Here is a 22,541-nt window from a genome sequence, read left to right as displayed (position 1 = left end):
TCCTTTATGACAAGAGGGAGACACTTGAAAATAATTGGAAATAAGAGCTAAACAACCACTGGAACAATTTACGAAGAGTCATGGTAGATTCTCCAAAACTCACAATTTTTAAATCAAGATTGGATGTTTTCCTAAAATACATGCTCTATCAGTTATTTTGGGAATGCTCTGTGGCCTGTGTTATACAAGAAGTGAGACTAGATGATCACCATGGTCCCTTTTAGCCTTAGTATCTATGAAAAATGTCCTAAACAGTATTCCAAATAAGGTTATTTTTCTCCAAATGAGACTTCATATACTTGTACAGTATGTGATGAACACATTTAAAATCATCTGAGATAAACAGGAAGGAGCAGGTTTGATTTTGCTAAGATGTGTGGAACATCATGTTGAATTTTGCTGATTTTCAGGTTCTTAGGGTTTTTTAAGGAAACAGATGCTCACTCAGAATGTGACCATAACAAACCTTCTAAAGAAGTGACTCTCTCATTCCATCTTGAAGATTTTGAATGTACAAACATTATCCTTTACCATCTTCATCCTTATCATTCCTCGAATGAAGACGATTGATGTGGTATTTGAGTAGATCTGCAGCTATGACTGTAACCTCTGTCTAGAAAGCTTCTTAAATCTCTTAAACTATCTCCTTCGTCATTAGGTCTGCTTTTTATCTCGAGGAATGTACTAAAAATCATACAAAGTCATCAGGCAGTTCGTCTTTGGGTTTTTTTGTTTTTATTATTATTACAATACAAAACTAAAATTGTTGTTGAACCATATCAAAATGAGCTTGTGTCATAAATATAAAGGGAAGGGTAAACCCCTTTGAAATCCCTCCTGGCCAGGGGAAAGCTCCTCTCACCTGTAAAGGGTTAAGAAGCTAAAGGTAACCTCGCTGGCACCTGACCAAAATGACCAATGAGGAGACAAGATACTTTCAAAAGCTGGGACGAGGGAGAGGAACAAAGGGTCTGGGTCTGTCTGTGTGCTTCTTGCCAGAGACAGAACAGGAATGGAGTCTTAGAACTTTTAGTAAGTAATCTAGCTAGGTATGTGTTAGATTATGATTTCTTTAAATGGCTGAGAAAAGAATTGTGCTGAATAGAATAACTATTTCTGTCTGTATATCTTTTTTGTAACTTAAGGTTTTGCCTAGAGGGATTCTCTATGTTTTGAATCTAATTACCCTGTAAGATATCTACCATCCTGATTTTACAGGGGGGATTTCTTTATTTCTATTTACTTCTATTTTTTATTAAAAGTCTTCTTGTAAAAACTGAATGCTTTTTCATTGTTCTCAGATCCAAGGGTTTGGGTCTGTGGTCACCTATGCAAATTGGTGAGGCTTTTTATCCAACATTTCCCAGGAAAGGGGGGGTGCAAGTGTTGGGAGGATTGTTCATTGTTCTTAAGATCCAAGGGTCTGGGTCTGTAGTCACCTAGGCAACTTGGTGAGGCTTTTTACCAAACCTTGTCCAGGAAGTGGGGTGCAAGGTTTTGGGAAGTATTTTGGGGGGACAGACGCGTCCAAACAGCTCTTCCCCAGTAACCAGTAATTGTTTGGTGGTGGTAGCGGCCATTCCAAGGATAACGGGTGTAATATTTTGTACCTTGGGGAAGTTTTGACCTAAGCTGGTAAAGATAAGCTTAGGAGGTTTTTCATGCAGGTCCCCACATCTGTACCCTAGAGTTCAGAGTGGGGGAGGAACCTTGACAGCTTGCGACAGCATGATCTCTTTCTAAAGTGGAAAATTTTTTCTTGGTGTATGGACAACAAGCCTAATAGTGGATGGCGTGACTGCACTAGAGTCACAAACAGCAAGGGAGAGAGATGCATATTTCAGTGGCATTCAGAGGGCAGATATTGGATTGGAGAGCGTCTGGTAAAAAAGTGAAGGAGAGGAACTCCAGATAGTTGTTCTCAGCAAAGTCACTAATGACAGTTCCAAAGCTCAGAATTGGTATTCCATCTTCCTCGACCGGTCGCTGCCTTCAACATGGTAAGCCATGCTCTTAGTCTCAAAATCATGTCCTCCCTCAGCTTTTGTGACTTTCCTTTCCTGGTTGTCTTTCTATCACATTGTCACCATTTCCTCATCCCTACACCAACTTTCTGTGAGGGTCCCTTTGTCCATGTCCCCCTGCTCTTCTCCCTATACGGCCTGTTTCTGAGTGATCTCATTCATAAAAAAATTCAACTATCACCTGCATGCTGATGATTCTCAGATCTCTCTCCACTCTTGACATGTTTCCTTCTGTCCAAACTAAAATCTCAGCCTGTCTGATGTCTTCTTGTGGATGTCCAGTTATCAGATTAATCGTGATGTGGCCAAAACAGAGTTCTTAATCTCATCCCCTAGACCTCCCTATCGTTGTGAACATCACCAGCCTTCCTGTCACTCAGGACCTGTGACTTGCATATTGTTTTTTAACTAGCCCTCTCTTGACTCATTCCTTTGTTCAGGCTATATCTAAATCTTCCTGCTTTTTTGCACATCATGTCTTAAGATCTGGCTTTTCCTCTCTGTCCACATAGTTAATCCTTTCATAAACACATTTCTTGACTACTGCAACCTTCTCTCTGGCCTTGACATATCCCACTTACATCTATTCAAAATGCTGCTGCAAATATCATTTTTCTGACTTGTCCTTTTGTCAACATCGCCCTCCTCTTTGCATTCCTTCACTAACTCCCCTTTTTCCACCATATCAAACACAAACAATTCATCTTCACTTGAAGAGCCATCATGGCCTACCCATATTCTCTCTCTGCCACCTGAGATGATCTCCACCTCTACTCCTCTAATGATGCCACTCAACTGCCTAGTTTTCAAGTTTTCAAAGATGCATCTTGGTGCTTTCTCCCATACAGCATTTTATACATGGAAGGAACTTCCCATTAAAATCCACTTCATTGTCTTCCTTTATATTTTTCCTTAAAACACTCCTCTAACATGAATGCATTACAAAACAATCAGACAAACAAAAATACCTTGACAATGGTTAGGCAACTGGTGTGCTGTGACTGCTGCTTAGTATGCTGACCAGTATCTTCTCATCTATTGTTCTGTGCTCCCCTTACCCCATCTGTTTGGTGCAGCCACCTGTTGTCTCTCTTACCCTTAAATGGTAAGCTCTTCAGGGCAGGAACCATCTATTTGTTATATGTTTGTACATTGCTTAATGCAGTCGGGCTGGGCTCTCTAGTTACCAACACAATGGAAATAAATAATGATGCAAATGTTTTGTGTTTCTAAAAAGTGTCAGAGAAAGGGGGAAGTCCAAAAGCAACTTGTTAAAGCATGCACTTAAATGATTAAGATGGGAAGGACACATGCTTATTACAACTTAAATCATTTGCATAAACCAGAGGAAACCAGACTTCTAGAGCTGTATATTTGTTAAAAGCAACCTTGCCCGTTAGCTTTTGTTTCACTGAAGCACATGCTGCTCCTTAATAAACAATACCCTATGTGGAACTGCAGTTTGGTTCAAACACTAAAAATAAAAACAGTTAACATGTAGATATTTAATCAGATGCATGCTGCTCAAAAATTTAACTTCTAATTGGCTTGCAGCTATTCTATAACTAAGAACTGACCCTGTTGAGTTTAAAAGAGATTGACCATCTATGAAAACGGGCACCTGAAACTATTTTTTTGTGACAACATTCTGATCTTTAGTCAAATGACAAAAAAATGTGTATTTTACATAAAAATCTCACACGGACTCTATGTTTGCCTGCTATTTACCTTTCTCTTGGTGCTGTTTCATGGCTATTTTGAGCACGTTGATATTTGTGGGTGAGATTCAGCTCTGTAACTCTTATTCATCAAGGCCAGTTTCTATGGTCTCTCTTTGCTTTCCTCATTTAATTTGGGGTCTGGATGAAACTGAACTGGTTGAGGCTCAGTCCATGCAACACTAAAGTGGTGCTAACTGGCTGGCAAAAGCATCTAGCTTTCTGTTGAAGAAGAGTGTCCATCCTGCTATGGTTTGAAGTCTCAGGCTCTCTTCTCAGCGATCAGCAGTGGATTCCTTTCCCAGCTATCATTTATTTAGTTTGATTTTATTTTAATGCACTGCTTCTTCCTTGCTGGATGCACAATATAAACACTTTAAAATGTTCCAAATAAACTAGTAACAAATTAGTGGTTTACACTGTGTCCTGCAGCTGCAGATAAGGGTGGGGCTAAAAGGGTACAGGGTTGGACTTGGGTGGAGCATGAGGGTTGGGATGAGTGTTGCTGCAATAACTGTCACTGTGTAAGGGGAATTGTAGGCCATAGAAGCCTTCTCTTATTTGCTACAGCATCAGACTTAGTGTTGCCAACAAAATGGGGCTTATGGCCATAAAAGTTAGGTCATGTATCACAAGAGAGAAAAGGACATTTAAGTCAAAACCAAATTTGTTTATTGTGTAGCAGTAGCTGTCTTTCAAGCCCCACTGACCATTGCCACATTGCTTCTTGGCAGAATTATCTAGATACAACCATTGGAGGGGACAGTGGTGCTTCTAGCACATGCAAAGGTTTATTTTAGCTTTCATTTTGCTGTGATTGGATTTTGTCAGGATGGCAGAGCACTCCCCAGTGGACTCTCACGCTGTGCTAGGAGTAGAAAGTAACGGAACTGTGCCATGGCCATTGTAACTGAAGCATCTGTTCTATATCTGTAATCACAGGTACTATTTGTTTAAAAAAGAAAAGCATGCCAGTCTGAATTTTCTGGACACCTGGAGGTATTGCAGGGCAGCTCATGTGCCAAGCACAGAACATTCAGCCCTACAACATTTGGCAGCTGGCCTCCAGAATGGTTTCATCATTTGCGTGGAATGAGGAATAGTCCATGTAAGACCTTTCCTGGGACTGATCTCCATACCAGCCTCCCCATGCCCACAACAATCCTATTAAAATAACCAAAAATCCTATTTGCTGTATTTTGACAGGCTCCCTTGTGCTGTGACTTTGCCACATTGTTTACCAATGAGGAGTCTTATCCAGAGGAAATTTTAAGAATTCAGGAAAAATTGAGGGAGGAGAATGGCCCAGCTAGCCGAAATAACTCCTTCTCATTACCCAGTTGTCACAGGGTCCACTCACCACTCGGGTGCTTCCTTCTGGCTGCTCGGGGGATTAGCAACTTCCAGATGCTGCGCCATCCTCTGGCAGTCTCCCAAAGTATCTCTGCAACTTCAGGTGCTTCTTCTTCACAACTTGGCCCTCCAGCCAGGTCACTATGCATGTTTTCCGCTTCCGGAGTAATCTGTCCCAGGCAGTCCACTCTTCACTGCTGTGCCACTTCCTCTGTGGCTGGTGTGGGAACCTGGACCCACCCTCTACTTTGGATTCCAGCTCAGGGGCCCTCTCATCAGCAGCCCAGGTCTATCCCATATCTTTCTGCTTTTGCCCTGAGCCTTTCCTACCTTTCCAGCTCTCCCCCAACCCTGGTTTGACATCCCAACTTCTTCCTCCCAAGGAGTGACTGTAGGCTACTTCCCTCTATAGTCCCAGACAACCTCCCTTATCCAAAGGAATGACTGCAGACCACTTCTCTGCAGCCCCTAGCTGCTCTCAGCTTCTGGGCTTTCTACAGGCCCCTCCTGTTCCCATCCAGCTGAGCCTCATCTAAATAATCCCTGGCTCCTTCTCCAGGTGCAGCCCGGGTAGTTATTATCCCTCCCCTCCTCCCGGCATTCTTAACCCCTTCAAGTCTTGTGGGGTGGACACCCCATCACATAACCTAAATGTGGTTGTAAAATTGCCTTTAACAGAAGATGGTTTTCTTCCACCAGTGTCTAGGTTATATTGCCTGAATCCCATTCCAGTAATCCTTGCAGTGGAAGCAAAAATGATAAAGTACCATTCTGATCTGTGGCATTTCTGAGGTGTAGGGAAGCAGTGGACTTTAAAGCTGGATAGCACAAAGAAGCCCCTTGTGTGTGAGACTGAAATCAGTGTACACACCCAGACTTTACCCACATAGAGTTCTGGCTTTATTTTCAGCCAGCCTCTGCATACAATTAAATCACTTGCCTGTAAACTGCACTGCTTAAGTGTCCAACATACTTCAAAAAGTGTGGTCCTGAAAATCCGAGCACTTTCACAAAGATAAAGGTGGCACTGGGTGCAATGACATGAAAATGTTTATTCCCTCATGTTAAGGGAAAAAACACAATAGAACAAGACTTGGTCTAGGTTGGATGAAATTCAGTTCAAGCCCTCTGCTTGAAACCACGTAAGGGCAAGATCTTAGAGCCAAGCCTTACTTATGTAAGGAGTGCTTACTCAAATAAGAAGTCCCACAAAAGCCATTGTATTCTGAATGTTTCATTATTCAATATATATTAATCCTATAATTATCTGACTCATTTCTAAAGCTGTATGGACAACCAATCATGTCATACACAGTAGAAAAACAATGATGTGATCTTTGTTTCCTGGGCCCATATTCTTATACTGAAAGTAAAAAGTGCAATGAGTCATAGTGGTTAACAAAAGGTGAAGGCAAGTGTCTCAACTGCTAATAATTCACACATTAAGTAATGACTAAGCTATTGTAAGGTACAAGTCACAATTGTGAGACAGTGGTCCTTGGATATTTGTACATAGTACAGATAACACCAGGTGACAGCTCTGCATGACAAAAGTAGACATTTAAGTAATTCAAGCTATGAATTTAATCTCCAGTGAAAGTTCTGTCTTCGTAAAGTATGATTTATCTGTGTTGTTCAACTGACAGGGCAAGGGCATGTAGACCATACCGTTCAACTCACTGGCATAGAAATTAGGCTAACTTTTCAAAAACAGCAAGAACAAACAATTTTTACCTGTTTTCTCTAATGAGTACGAGGGACTCGAAACGTTACAGAAACCAAACTTTCATTTTCTCTGTTCTTAGTTGTCACTATCTTTGAGCTAGTTTATAAATATGGGTATTATATTACAATATATTGTTGGAAGACAGGATACTGGGCTAGATGGACCTTTGGTCTTACCTAGTATGGCCGTTCTAATCTTCTTAAATAATGTCTCAGTGATATTATTATATTACAGTAGAATTGAGAGGTGTCACCCAGTGTCAGAGCCCCATTACGCTAGTTTTGCACAAATTCATAGTATGATGCCATTCCTGCCTCAAGAAGTTTATAATCTAAATAGACAGGACCAAGAAAAGGTGCTAATTATCTGCATTTTATACATGGGGAACTGATACAAAGTTTAAGTGACTTGCCCAAGGTCACATAAGAGGATCGTGGCAGAGACAGGAATTAAACCCAGAGCTCCTAAGTCCCAGTTGAATCCTTAATCACAAAACCATCCCTCCTTTCATGGTTTCAATTAGCAAAAGGTCTGATGGCCACAATTCAGAGAAGGGTAGCATTATTCTCTCTTATGGATCTCCTAACTTAAATAGAACATGAGATGCCAGCTGCTGGAAACCTACCAGATTAGCTATGACAAATGGAAAAGTAACTAAACAACAGGAACAGGAAATAGCTACCCAAGGTTTGCCAGCTGTCAGCAAAATTCTAACCTACTTGAATAATTTTCTGGTCCAGTTTACTAAAAACTGATCTGGAGTTAAACATAGCATGATGAAAACAACATAGGGTAAAAGTTGGTTTGGGAAGTTTATGGAACTTGGAATAACAACATAACTCTCCCTGATAAAGCATTGTGCTGAGCATCTCCTGTGAGTTTATAAGCACCCATGACTCTGTACAAATTAAAGATGTTCAGCACCTCATAAGACTTGCAGTATCAGTCCCTTGATAGGAGATTACTGGTTCCCCAAAGCACACACAGAATATTTGAGAATACATTTAAATGAGACAGTAGAGATTAACACATCTGAGCAAGCCAATTAAGTACTTGGTATCCTTTCATAAACTCTAGAGATGAACACATTTGAACTAGGCTCCATCAACAGCTCCTTGGGGACATCAAGTAAATGGTTCCCAAACTACTTCAGCAGGGCTCCCAAAATGTAAGGTGACCTTCGGGCTACTACTGTGACAGTGTGTCATAGTATCCAGTATGGTCTCTTGGACCCTTCAAATGCAATGCAGAAACTTAACTTTTATTTTCTCTGTTCTTAGTAGTCACTATCTTTGTATTTTGGTCACAGATAATAATGTTAGTTGAGGTATTAACAGTCTCATTGTCTTTAGAAATCCAGCTAGAGAGTTCATTAACTCTCACACAGCTGAGCAGTTATGATAGGAAATCATTTTTAGGCTAAATTCTCAACAAAGGGGCCCTCGTTTTTTCCACATTAGAAACAAAAAGCCTCAAGAATTGTTTGCGTCACTTTTGCTCAGCAAAAGTCAGAGAAATATGAACTTGGGCAAGAAACAATACACTGTCCAATACTTAACTACTCAAGATAGTTAAGGCTAAAGAAAACTGCAAAGAGCTACAAAGGGATCACACAAAACTGGGCAACAAAATGGCAGATGAAATTCAATGTTGATAAATGCAAAGTGATGCACATTGGAAAACATAATCCCAACTATACATATAAAATCATGGTGTCTAAATTAGCTGATACCACTCAACATAAGAACGACCATACTGAGTCAGACCAAAAGTTCATCTAGCCCAGTATCCTGTCTTCCGACAGTGGCCAATGCCAGGTGCCCCAGAGGGAATGAACAGAACAGGTAATCATCAAGTGATTCATTCCCTGTTGCTCATTCCCAGCTTCTGGCAAACAGAAGCTAGGGATACCATCCCTGACTATCCTGGCTAATAGCCACTGATGGACCTATCCTCCATGAATTTATCTAGTTCTTTTTTGAACTCTGTTATAGTCTTGGTCTTCACAACATCCTCTGGCAAAGAGTTCCACAGGTTGACTGTGTGTCGTGTGAAGAAGTACTTCCTTTTGTTTTAAACCTGCTGCCTATTCGTTTAATTCAAGAGCGAGATCTTGGAGTCATTATGGATAGGTCTCTGAAAACATCCACTCAACTGCAGCGGCAGTCAAAAAAGCGAGCAGAATGTTGGGAATCATTAAGAAAACGATAACTAATAAGACAGAAAATATCATATTGCTGCTATATAAATACATGATACGCCCACATCTTGAATACTGCATGCAGATGTGGTCGCCCCATCTCAAAAAAATTTACATTGGAATTGGAAAAGGTTCAGAAAAGGGCTACAAAAATGATTACGGGTATGGAATAGCTTCTGTATGAGGAGAGATTAAAAAGACTGGGACTTTTCAGCTTGGAAAAGAGTCGACTAAGGGGGGATATGATTGAGGTCTATAAAATCATGACTGGTGTGGAGAAAGTAAATAAGGAAGTGTTATTTACTTCTTATAACACAAGAACTAGGCGTCACCAAATGAAATTAAAGGAAGCAGGTTTAAAACAAACAAAAGGAAATATTTCTTCACACAACACACAGTCAACCTGTGGAACTCTAAAGGCCAAGACTATAACAGGGTTCAAAAAAGAACTAGATAAATTAATGGACAATAGGCCCATCAATGGCTAGTAGCCAGGATGGGCAGGGATGGTGTCCCTAGCCTCTTTTTGCCAGGAACTGGGAATGGGCGACAGGGGATGGATCACTTGATGATTACAGGCCCCTAGCATTGGCTACTGTCGGAAGCCAGGATACTGGGTTAGATGGGCCTTTGGTCTGACCCAGTATGGCCATTCTTGTGTCTTGGGTTAAGCTATATTGAATCCACATTATTCATCTCCCCAATCCTTCACAGGCATCCTACTTTTGTTGAATTCCCCCTCTGAAGGTATGATAATCTGAACTGGCTGCTGTTTCTAAATCCCTGTTCTTTCAAGGAGAAATATCAGGTCAATCTGACCCAGGATAGCCCTAAACCATGAAATTTGAACAGAGTAGACCGGGGAGGGGAAACTACGGCTAGCGGGCCGCAACCAGTCTGTGAGCCATTTTAAGCCGGCCCGTGAGCCGCACCATGCGGCTCAGCCCCACTCTGGCCAGGGCGCTGGGTCGGGGGCCGCACCACGCGGCTCCTGGAAGCCGCAGCATGGCCCCGCTCCTGCTCCTACACGCTCCAGTGGGAGCTGCAGGGACGGTGCCTGTGAACAGGCAATGTGCAGAACTGCCTGGCTGTGCCTCCAGAGCCTGCATCCCCTCCTACACCCCAACCCCAATTTTGTGAGCATTCATGGCCTGCCATACAATTTCTGTTCCCCGATTTGGCCCTTAGGCCAAAAAGTTTGCCCACCCCTGGAGTAGACAGATCAAAGCAGAGGGCAACACTCATGAGAGCTCCTGGTTAAATACTGCAATATTGCTAAAGGCAGATAACTTTATGAAAATCAAAAAGAAAAAGTTGTGTCTCATGTGATGTTGGGAACAGGGGAAGTGAAGGATAGGGACAGAGAGAAGGATCTGGTTAGCTCGGAAGAAGGTTGGGAAGTGACGAAGGGAGGGAGGAAATGAGATGATTTAGAGACACACACAAATGTTGAGGGACTTAGCTCAACTGACCACTGAACGTTGAGGATCACCAGCACAAAACAAGATGAAAATAATCAGGACTGACCACCAAAGCTTCTGTCCTCTGTGCGCGCGCACACACACACAGTCTACATGACACACCTTACAGTGGCACAGCTGTAACATGGCAGCTGTGCCGCTGTCAGGTCTCCCTTGTAGCCGCACTATGCTGGTGGGAAAGAGCTCTCCGGCTGGGGTAATTAAACCACCCCTAACAAGTGGTGGTAGCTAAGTTGACGGGAGAGTGTCTCCCACCACCACAGCACTGTCCATACTGGGACTTTTCACGGTCGGGGTGTGCTTTTTCACACCCCTGACCTACAAAAGTTTTACTTATAAAAGTGCTACTGTAGACAAAGCCTTAGAAGTTGACATTTGCCAAATTCCCCAACTGGAAATTCTAACTGATTCCCACTGGTTAACTGTTCCACTTGGCAAATAGTTTTTGGCTCAGCACATCTATTAGCTTCTTGGTCAACTGGGCCTCCAATGGACATCAACAAAGACTAATTGAAAGATTCTAATAGAACCCAATCCTCAAAGGTATTTAGGCACCTTACTCCCATTGAAATCCATGGTAGTTTGATGCCTAAATACCTGTGAAGATCTTGGCCTAATTCAGTTCCAACAGGGAGCGTGTACTCTACAGTTAGCATTATTTTTTATTTAAGTTCCTGAATGTCACAATAGCTAGCTCAATAGCTAGTGCTGTGATGCCCAGAATGCATTATTCTGTGATGTCACAGATACCAGGAAATTTGCTGAATTACGGAACTGACCTATAGAAGTACAGTTAAGTAGCTTTTTCAGGCTTGCTGAGGTCCTACCACAAGTGCAGTAGGAGCTGGGAGGTCAAAGGATGAGAAGAAGAGAAAGGGAGTGGCTGAAGGGTCGGGTGAGTGGGAAGATCAGCTCGAGAGGCGGATGCAGTGTAAGGTAAGATTTATGGAAGCTAGAAGAATTTAGAAATGCAGTTGTGTGAACTGAAAAGGATCAGACTGAGCATGGGAAGCAAGGAAGAGAGACAATGGGATGTGGGTAGAGGCAGAAGAATTCTATGCATTTGGGTAAGTTTGGGGGGGGGGAAATCTGAATTTTTGGAGGTTTTATCAAAACCAAATGCTTCATCTTCTTCAGATTCATGGGTCACGACTGAGGTTTCTTTGGTAAAGTCATTTTTCTCTGAAGTAAATGATTGTATGCCACTAACTTGCTATACCTGCTACGCTAGCCATTATGAAGCATTGAAATCTTCAAAGCAATTTTGCCTCCTTCTAAGCATTTTACAAGCCTACTTACAACTTTTCCATCTGTCTCCTAGACTGTCTCCAAGGATGAAAGCCTGGGATGTTACATCTGCTGTTTGAACATGAAGCTCAGTTTGTAAAATTAAAAAAAATAAAAAATCTGTCTTGTGTTTAATGAACCCCTTCATGAGGATTATCAGTCTCTTCTGGTAAAAAAAGAAAACGCTGAACTAAACAAGTCAGGCTGTCACCTATAGCTGACAGTTCTAAAATTAAGATGATTAGAAAAAAGATCATTTTCTTTTAGTTACAAAAATAAGTACTTAACCATGTCATTCTTTCCTCTTAGCCTCTTCTGCATCCTGCTGGCTTGAAGGGATATTTAAACTTCTCAAAAAGCAGCTGGTTTTCAAAGAGAAAGGAAAAAAAGGAATGGAATAGGCAAAATATATATTTATCTGACCATTTAAAGCAGCATAAATTCCCATAATAAAAGAAATTGACTATTTACATTTGGCACAGAAAACTAGAAGCTAATGAAGGAAGATAGCACAGAATAATTTCCTGAATATACAGGTTGCACTTTTATCCTCCAGCGGTGATGTTGTTTTGGAATCTCCAAAAAAAAGCTTCATAACGGGAAGAAACTATATTGTATGTATGCAATATAACAGTATGTGAACCATAAAAACTTGCTTTGGGTCAGTGAGAGCAGTGTAGATGACTGTGCTTTTTTACCTCTTATTTCTAAGGTCAGATAAACAGCAATTATAGCTGTGTAGGGCCTGGAAGAAAGGTTTACAAATGGGCATCTTGTTGATAATCATTGCTTATGAAAGTTTTAATGCCTTCTTTTTAAAGTATCAGGCATAGGCCACAGTCAGTGATCACTGTTAGGAGCTGGCCCATTGTTCTGACCCAGCATGGGAGGTACCATGTTCCTGTATAGGACTGAGATGTGACTGTCTATGTTGACTGAATATCACACTGAGCAAGATAAAGGTGTATTGCCATTGCTTTTGCTTATTATTTGCTTGTTCCTATTCTGCAATAGTGGACTTCAGTTTCAAAAACTGGCACTTTTCTCAAGCTCTCTGAAGTATAGTTAATTCATGAGACGGTTCAGTTGTCTAGCAGTAGGAAGGGATTCAGTGATATGGTGTAAAAACAGAAAAGTGACAGTATTGCTTTCTTTTCTCACCTTCAAAACAAATAAGGTTCTGGCAAAACAGTTCTTGACATTTGTATGTGAACACAGTGGTAGCCAACATTGTAAAAGCCCTTGTGTGGACAGGGCTTGAATTAAAGTCCATTCCCCCCACCCTCCATAACCAAGTGTATACACTATGTAAAAGTGACACCCACAGATATTCTTAATTAATAGAAAAACAAAAAATTCTTAAAATGGATGCATTTAATATAAACACAAAAGAGGAGTAGAACTATGGGTGTATCTGAAGAATAACACTCTAAAAAAACAACAAAAGAGAAAGCATTGATTAGTTAACCTTGCATATCCTGTTCTGAGATCAAAGTGGCTAATCTGCAGGGATCAAAGGGGGAAAATATACTATGCAACACCCTTAAAATATATATATTATGCCTATGATGTGATACAGCACAAAATTGGTACCACGCCACGTAACATCTGCTGGGAAAGAAAGAAAACCGTCATGAAGACTACTTCACTGGGCAGGTTCATGCACTACATGTCTTTTTTTTCAAAAGGACTCAGACAACCCTAACAATTAAAGTTGGGGATTTCTTTGCAGAATACCAACTGGTTCTGTATAAAAGCAGGTCAAGGGCTACACATAAGATTGATGCTTCAATACCAGAGTTACAGCCTACAATGACTTTCAGAACTTTCTGTATGATTTATAGTAGGAACAGTAATGGACTTAGTCTAGCAAGTGAGTTCTGCAAGTCAGCAGCAAGACCTGAAAACCATCTCAGAACAGTCAGCATTCAGAGGTGCTGATCCTGCAGTGTTTAGGCAGCATGCTACTCCCACATGGAGCCCTGCTGACTTCAGCAGGCTGCCTGGGTGCTCTGTGTTGTAGGATCAAACCTGAGATTGTTAGTCCCTGCCCCCAAAGAGCTGTCTTTTCATGATATGTGTTTACAGTGCCTAGCACAAAGGGGCCCTGATTCCTGAGTGGGTTCTCTAGAGGCTTCTAGGTTACGAAAAATAATAAAAGCATCATACTGTATTTATTTTAAACACTAACATGATAGAAAGGGTTATGATGACCTGTAAACTTACAAGACAGAGACACATTGTGTACAACCCATTTTCTTAGTATAATGAAGTGCACCTGTCTTGTATTTGTAGCCTCACAAAGTATATAGATATACAATATTAGATTGTATGTCAGATATCAGTTAAAGCAATACTATCATTTGCTCAAATCCTCAGAATTCACCATGGTATAGGCCAGGGGTTCCCAAACTGTAGCATGCATACCTGGGGGACGCACGAGACATCTTTGGGGTGGGTACGTGGGAGAAATTGTGGGGGTTTTTTATTTATTTTATTTTATTTGTATTGAATTTTCATAATAGGTGACTCAGACCTTTAAAACTCTGTGGGAATTTGTTATATAAAATACAGTAGTTAATTTACTTCAAGATGTATCAGTGAGAATCCAGATACACTGATGTACAGAGCCCTCGCCTCCAATCACTGTATAACACAAGTTCAGGTGCCCAGCAAATGTCCAGTCTAGCTGAGCTCAGACCTTAGTCAGGTTTGCTTTCCAGTTGTATACATCACACCATAACTATATCTGTACATAATGGTGAAATTTGGATAGATGGCTAATGACAGGTAGTGTTAAGAACACCACACAGAATATCAGTGATGAGAAAGGTAGGGTATGCAAGCAGCTGGTAGATCTGGAAGGTGGTACACAGTAAAAAAAGTTGGGAACCTCTGATATAGGCCTTTGGGATTAGGTAACTGCACAGGTGTGGTCTCACAGCAGAAAAAAAAAAAGTTATTTCCTTGCCATGTTATAAGGTTTACAGGTTTATTTTTTAATCTGTAGCTGGATCTAAGACCTTTCATAAATTAAAGAACAGTTTAGCAGTGTATTCCATACACATAATACTTTTTTATTTATGGTTTTTATTACAATAGGTGTGTGCATAGAGGTTCACTGTTTAATGTGATAACTATAATAATGTTTACTAAAGGGTAGCTTGTTTAAATGGTCAAGTTATACAAACCCAGTTAATCTGGTCCTCATCAGTCAATTTAGAGCTGCCATGAATGGTTTTATGAACTCTAGTTGATTGGTGAAGAACAGATCAAGTTAGCACTAATTGTGTCATAACTTAATTTGATTATTTAAACAAGTAACCAATTCCAAATATAGTTAATGGTATAGATGCAATCCCACATGATATGGCTGAACTTGTTCTTTTTCCTAACTTGGGTATGTGAAATGTGTTCTCAGATGCCAGCTTTAGAAAACTGGTAAAACTAATCGCGTTATAAATGTATTGCTGGAAAAGAATTAATATATATTTTGAAAAGCTTTTATCATCTTTGGTTTGTACAGGGATTTTTATAGGCAAGTATAAGTAAATACACATGTAAAATACACAGGTAGGCATGCAGGTTTTAGGTGTGGTTTGGATATTCATAAGTAAGACCTATGGGCACTTTTTGTATGAATGTTGACGCAAGACTAATAGAGACAAATACAGAGATTTTGGGGGACAGTATTGTTATTCAGGGTTACTCCACAAGTAGCTGTGGCATTTTGATATACAAGTAGGTACAGGTGTATTTGGATGAAGAGTTGTTATAAGATAGGTATGTATGCAGATATTATTGATTCAGTATCTGAGCTTCAACCAAAGTAGAGAGATCCAGTACAAAGCCCTCTGCAGCATTTAAGAGCAATTGTGGGACTGTATGTCAGATCAGAGGAAGCTTTGCTCTGGAAATCTATGGAAGCCCAGAAGAGGCTCACAGAGGTTGCAGGTGGCCCAAAAGAGAGACACTGGAATCTTGTGGCCCAAACCCCCCCTCCCCCCCTACACACACACACACACACACACACACATACACTCACACTCACTCACGCTATGGAGTCTGGAATGACAGTGGCCCTGTCTCAGCGAATGGGCTAAGTAAGAGCTGCAGAGGATCTGCATTATAGTCCTGTAGCCTGCCCATACACTGGGTTTTAAGTCCAGATCATCAAAGGTATTAAGGTTCCTAACTTCCACTGAAATTGGCCACCTAAATACCTTTGAAGATCTGGTTCTTAGTGCCCTGAACAAAGCCCACCGACATGCAGGAAGGATCAATAACACCCTATGGCAAAGTGACAGGCAAACATCTTCTAGCTATAGTACAGCATGATTCTAGCTTGACAGGATGATTTTATTTAAATTTCTAGTGATGTGCTGCCATTGTTTTAATAAAGGCTCACACCAAATTTTTTGCCTTAGCTTGTGCTAAACCAAGGCTACCTAGAATAAGTCCAGTTCCAGAACTATGTGTTCTGTAGGTTGAAGAAGTGAGAGACTGCAGTTTCTACTAATTTATATTCCCATTTAAACAAAAAATGCTTTTTGCCAGTGACGATACTGACCTTGTGTAATTTGATCCTGGTTGGGTGTGTCTTGGGGGACGCTTCTCTGAGCCTTTTTTTTTTTCCAAATAATGTGGCACTCTGTGCAATCAAAGGCAAATGTTTACTCTTCAGAAGCATATTTATGATCCCAAGGGATGATTTAGCAGTATCCAGAAAGGGCGTGAACTCCAGCAAAGGCAGGGAACTCAGCCCCAACTTTCCTTCATTTCAGCCCTTCGGCACATCAGTCTCTTGTGCATTACAAGTAGTTTTCTTGCTAAGCCTGTTATTTCTCAAAATGGTCTTGGGGTGTCTTTTTTTGGACTGTGACATGATCCATATCTTGTTTTTTTAGCTGGCTCTAGCATTCATGCAAAGATCTGAGAGCTTGTAAAATTCATTCAAATTGTATTTGTTTTCCAGTTTAGCTATAACATTTCTCTGTATATTACTTTGATATTTTAATGGGATATTGAAATGATTAGTGTGCAAAGTTTTATTGCTGGCATTTTCAAAGCAGCTCTCCAGATTCCTCATTAAATTTGACCTTGTACAGATAGATGCGATAGATGGGAGTTAGAATTAGGCCTGCTCTTGAATTGCAGCTACCAACTAACCTTTTTATGTGGTGGGCGGGGGGGGGGGGGAGAAGAAGAGGGAGCAGCAGAGGAGAGAAGGTTGAGGATGTGGATCACTGTATAAGGTGATCATGGTTTGGGATCCAATTAGATCTAAATCCTGGAAAACAGCCTTCTAGGTTTTGGAGGTGCAAATGCAGCCTACTTTGCCAAGAGTTCAATACACGTACCCTTCTCCTTATTCCCCAGGTCCCCCACAAACAGTTTCTGTATTCTGCGAATACAGGTCTCACCTTCCTCCCCGGCCCCTTTTTTGTTAAGGAGGGGGAGCACAACTGCTGACTCCTCTCCCCACTGCTTTTTCAGTGGGCTGCCACCTCAGGCTTCATCCTCAACAGGGGCCTTTTCAGGAACACTGACCTTCTCCCCACTTCATGCTCACACAGAGAGAAGGGGGAACCACTAGTTTTGCCTTCCCCCACTAGTGCTGAACATAATATGTGGTAGGCAGCTCTAAATTTACAAATGAGGACTAAGTTAACTGGGTTTGTTTAATCAACCCTCTAATAAACATTATTTTTATAAAAAGAAAAGGAGGACTTGTGGCACCTTAGAGACTAACAAATTTATTTGAGCATAAGCTTTTGTGAGCTACAGCTCACTTCATCGGATGCATGCAAAGTAGGCTGCACTTGCACCTCCAAAACCTAGAAGGCTGTTTTCCAGGATTTAGATCTAATTGGATCCCAAACCAGGATCACCTTATGCAGTGATCCACGTCCTCAACCTTCCGATGCATCCAGTGAAGTGAGCTGTAGCTCACAAAAGCTTATGCTCAAATAAATTTGTTAGTCTCTAAGGTGTCACAAGTCCTCCTTTTCTTTTTGCGGATACAGACTTACATGGCTGCTACTCTGAAACCTGTCATTATTTTTATAGTTATCGCATTAAACGGTGAATAGTGGGTCCCTCTGTGCACACACCTAATGTAATAAAATCCCTAAGTATTGTGTATATGGAACACAAACTCAGATACTACATATCACTGTAGTATGCGAGTTCCATAATAAATGTGTACTTCATGTGCATGTAAAGCCGGAGTTTGGCCTAAGAGCAGACAAGCTCCAGCTTGCACAGCTTCCTTGTGTTTCTTATTTAAATCTGTAACTGGGTGTTTTGCCCATGTTTGTTTCTGGTAAGCCTAAATTACAACTGTGACGGGTTGGATCACAGAAACCCACTTGGGGCTGCCAACTGATATGCCAAGACTACTACTGCCCCTGCTTTCCTGCCCTGGCAGCTTGGGACTTCAGTGCCCTGCCTGGTTTGAGCCAGACCCACTAGCCTGCTGCAAACCCAGACCCAGGTCTGAACCACGTCCCCTAACAGCTCTATAGGCTTAATTGATAACAGCTTAAGAAGTGTTCCTTTCTTTAACACTCAGATGCTCAACTCCCAATGGGGTCCAAACCCCAAATAAATCTGTTTTACCCTGTATAAAGCTTATGCAGGGTAAACTCATAAATTGTTCGCCCTCTGTAACACTGATGAGAGATATGCACGGCTGTTTGCCCCCCTCCCCAGGTATTAATACATACTCTGGGTTAATTAATAAGTAAAAAGTGATTATATTAAATACAGAAAGTAGGATTTAAGTAGTTCCAAATAGTAACAGACAGAAGAAAGTGACTTACCACGCAAAATAAAATAGAACACGCAAGTCTATGCCTAATACAGTAAGAAAACTGAATACAGATAAAACCTCACCCTTAGAGATGTTTCAATAAATTTCTTTCACAGACTGGACGCCTTCCTAGTCTGGGCACAATCCTTTCCTCTGGTACAGCCCTTTTTCCATCTCAGGTGGTAGCAAGGGGATTTCTCATGATTGCCCCCTCTTCTGCTCCACTCACTTATATAGCTTTTGCATAAGGAGGGAGAATCCTTTGTCTCTCTCTGGGTTCCCAACCCTCCTTCTAAAAATGGGGAAGCACCAGGTTAAATAAAGATGGATTCCAGTTCAGGTGACATGATGACATGTCACTATAAGACTTCATTACCCACTTGCCAGAATACATGTAAACAGGAAGACTTACAAGTAAAACAGAGTCATCTACAGACAGTTGTCCCAGTTAATTGGAGCCATCAAGATTCCAAACCACTATTAATGGCCCATACTTTGCATAACTACAATAGGACCTCAGAGTTATATTTTGTATTTCTAGTTTCAGCTACAAGAGTTATATATTTATACAAATAGGATGACCACATTCAGTAGATTATAAGCTTTGTAATGATACTTTACAAGAGACCTTTTGAATGAAGCATATTCCAGTTACATTATATTCACTCATTAGCATATTTTCATAAAATCATAGAGAGTGCAACATCACAACAACTCTCTCTCTTAAATACTATTGCTTTTCCTATGACTACGTCCAGTCACTGCTCTTTAAGATGAAGCTCCCTGACCTGTGATATCTCATGCTCAACAGAACTACAAATCCCAGAAACCACAGTGTGCTTGCTACCTATGAGGCCTTCATACCAGAAGCCAGCAATGGTGAGTGGGGCTCCTGGGGGAAGAAAGATGCAGGGAAAGGAGGTAGAAATGGTTTATACAAGACTGATGAAATGTTTCTCAATATGCTTCCTTTCCTTAAAGCATAGTATGAACTTTGAGCCTGAATTTCAGTTATACTGAAACTTATATTATTGATGTTTTTATTTCTCTACTAATTTTTTTAATATGACTCGAAAGCTCATTTTTCAGTCTATGTTGTACAGATCTTCAAAAGTTGTGAAAAATCGTGTGTGTACTCTGGCAATGTTAATATAAGCAAAAACCAGTGGTCAGTAAAAATAAAACCAGTTATAATGTGGTAAACAGAAGATTGGGTTAGCAGCAAATTAATGACCACTAAGTATCTGATCATTGGATCAAAATTGCATTGGGTTTTATATAAACAAATGTACTGATTGTTAGTCCTAAACAGCTCCAAAGATATTTTAGAAAGCATATTTCTTCAACACATGAAGAAAGTTAAAGTTACAGCACTGTGCTGTAAAAATATCAGTTTGCAAATTCATCTGTTTATCATTTACTCTTTGGATGGTGCAGTCTTTGGGAATAGTGTTTATGGTAGGTGGTCCCTTCAAAGCTTTTCATTTCTTTGGAACATTTTGATTTGCCGTGGAAGGCTCTCGCAAACTTTTCCTTTAACTGTATCCAAACACTGCTATGAACTAGTGCAAGAATGGCTACTGTTATCATACTTCCTGTTTTAATATAGGACGACACTTTGAATTTCAAGACCATAGGGCTTGTTTTTCCCTCATTCCCCAAGGAATGGTGTTTTTTTAAAGCCTTTATTGAACTCTCAGTCCCATAACAGCTCAGATGTTCTAATTTACTAGGTTACTCAATTCAGAAAAAAGAATGTCTGTTTCTGCATTCTGCAAGCTGTCTGAAGCCCTGAAAATCCCATGGGTCCATGCTAAAAAGAATAAAATCCTCCTGTCAAGTAGATTTGTGGCCAGCTTTTGTAATTGTCTGTGAATCTCTTACGTAGATGGGCAGCCAATTCCTTTTCTGTCTGCTATCTGGTTCTGCATGTGATGTTTCTGACTGTGAAAGAAACTCCCAATTCCACACTCCCCCTTCATGTGGTCACTGTTCAATAAGGACTTGATCCAATGCCACTGAAGTCAATGGGAATGTTTCATTCCATGAAACATTGAAAAGATACCAGTGCAACTGCCCTGCAGGGAGAGTTTTCAGTTTAATAGCTCCTCTCCTGGCTGACAATTCTATTTCAGGGTTTTCACCAGGATTTTGTTTTATATGTTGCATTAGCCTTTTAATATTGCCCCTGGTTGCTTGTTAGTGAGCTAGGTGGAAATTGCCCCACCTCGGGGAGAAAATAGGTTTGAGCACTGTTTCTCCAAAGTCATCTTCTAGGGTCCAGGAGAGGAAGAAGGGAAATGAGGTGAGTAGCCACGGACACCTTACACATCAGCCACTTTAACAACTGAGGCACCATCCGATTGTTAGGAAAAGTCGACCTCTTAAAATGATAGTCAGTCATTCATCCATTACTAAGGACTTCATATAAGGCACTAATATAAAAGTTCATATTCTTCTGAATTTACTTTGCTTCATCAGGGGACAGCGTGGCTCCAGCTATTTCCTTGTTCACAGTACCAAATTATTAATTATTATTATTATTTAACATTTGCATTGTGGTAGTGTCTGGAAGCTGACACGGTCAGGGTTCCACTGTATTGGATGCTGAACAATGTATCATTTGAATATAGGTTTATGGAATTTACTGCACACTTATTCTTTGTATAATACAAATAATTTTAACTGTGCACCAAAAAAGTCTTTTTGACACTTCCTGCAGTAGAAGATTTTGTGCTTCAAACAATCTTGAGAAAAATCATTATCTAAGAATGGAACTTTACAAACTATACATCATAAGAATATGCAAATACAAACAAAATAAAAAAGCCTAAAATCTTTTAATTGAAACCTAGAGAAAGTAACATTTAATCCCCTTCAACAGACCACATTCCAGGGAGAAAGCCTTTCTCCAAAATTCTTCGCTCTTTACTACTTAAGAAAAAGTGACAGTTAGAAAAGTATAGGCATGCTCTTCTTTAAATAGCCCAGCCTGGTTATCAGACACTTAGCATGAACATGCCTGCGTAGTGTGATACTAAGGCAGTCTCTGCAAAAAGAACAGGAGGACTTGTGGCACCTTACAGACTAACAAATTTATTTGAGCATAAGCTTTTGTGAGCTACAGCTCTCTTCATCAGATGCATTCAGTGGAAAATACAGTAGGGAGATTCATATACACAAGAGAACATGAAACAATGGGTGTTACCATATACACTGTAACGAGAGCGATCAGGTAAGGTGAGCTATTACCAGCAGGGAGGCGGGGGACCTTTTGTAGTGATAAATCAAGGTGGGCCATTTCCAGCAGTTGACAAGAATGTCTGAGGTACAGTGGGGGGTGGGGGAGGGGAGGAACAAATATGGGGAAATAGTTTTACTTTGTGTAAATGACCCATCCACTCCCAGTCTTCATTGAAGCCTAGGTTAATTGTATCCAGTTTGCAAATTAATTCCAATTCAGCAGTCTCTTGTTGGAGTCTGTTTTTGAAGTTTTTTTGTTGAAGAATTGCAACTTTTAGGTCTGTAATCGAGTGACCAAAGAGATTGAAGTGTTCTCCGACTGGTTTTTGAATGTTATAATTCCTTGACGTCTAATTTGTGTCCATTGATTCTTTTACATAGAGACTGTCCAGTTTGACCAATGTACATGGCAGAGGGGCATTGCTGGCACATGATGGCATATATCACATTGGTAGATGTAGCGGTGAACGAGCCTCTGATAGTGTGGCTGATGTGATTAGGCCCTATGATGGTGTCCCCTGAACGGATATGTGGACACAGTTGGCAACGGGCTTTGTTGCAAGGATAGCTTCCTGGGTTAGTGGTTCTGTTGTATGGTGTGTGGTTGCTGGTGAGTATTTGCTTCAGGTTGGGGGGCTGTCTGTAGGCAAGGACTGGCCTGTCTCCCAAGATCTGTGAGAGTGATGGGTCGTCCT

The sequence above is a fragment of the Caretta caretta genome, chromosome 7, assembly GCF_965140235.1.
Source record: "Caretta caretta isolate rCarCar2 chromosome 7, rCarCar1.hap1, whole genome shotgun sequence".
NCBI classification, from domain to species: Eukaryota; Metazoa; Chordata; order Testudines; family Cheloniidae; genus Caretta; species Caretta caretta.
The sequence above is the reverse complement of the archived record's forward strand: the minus strand, read 5'-3'. Positions refer to the sequence as shown.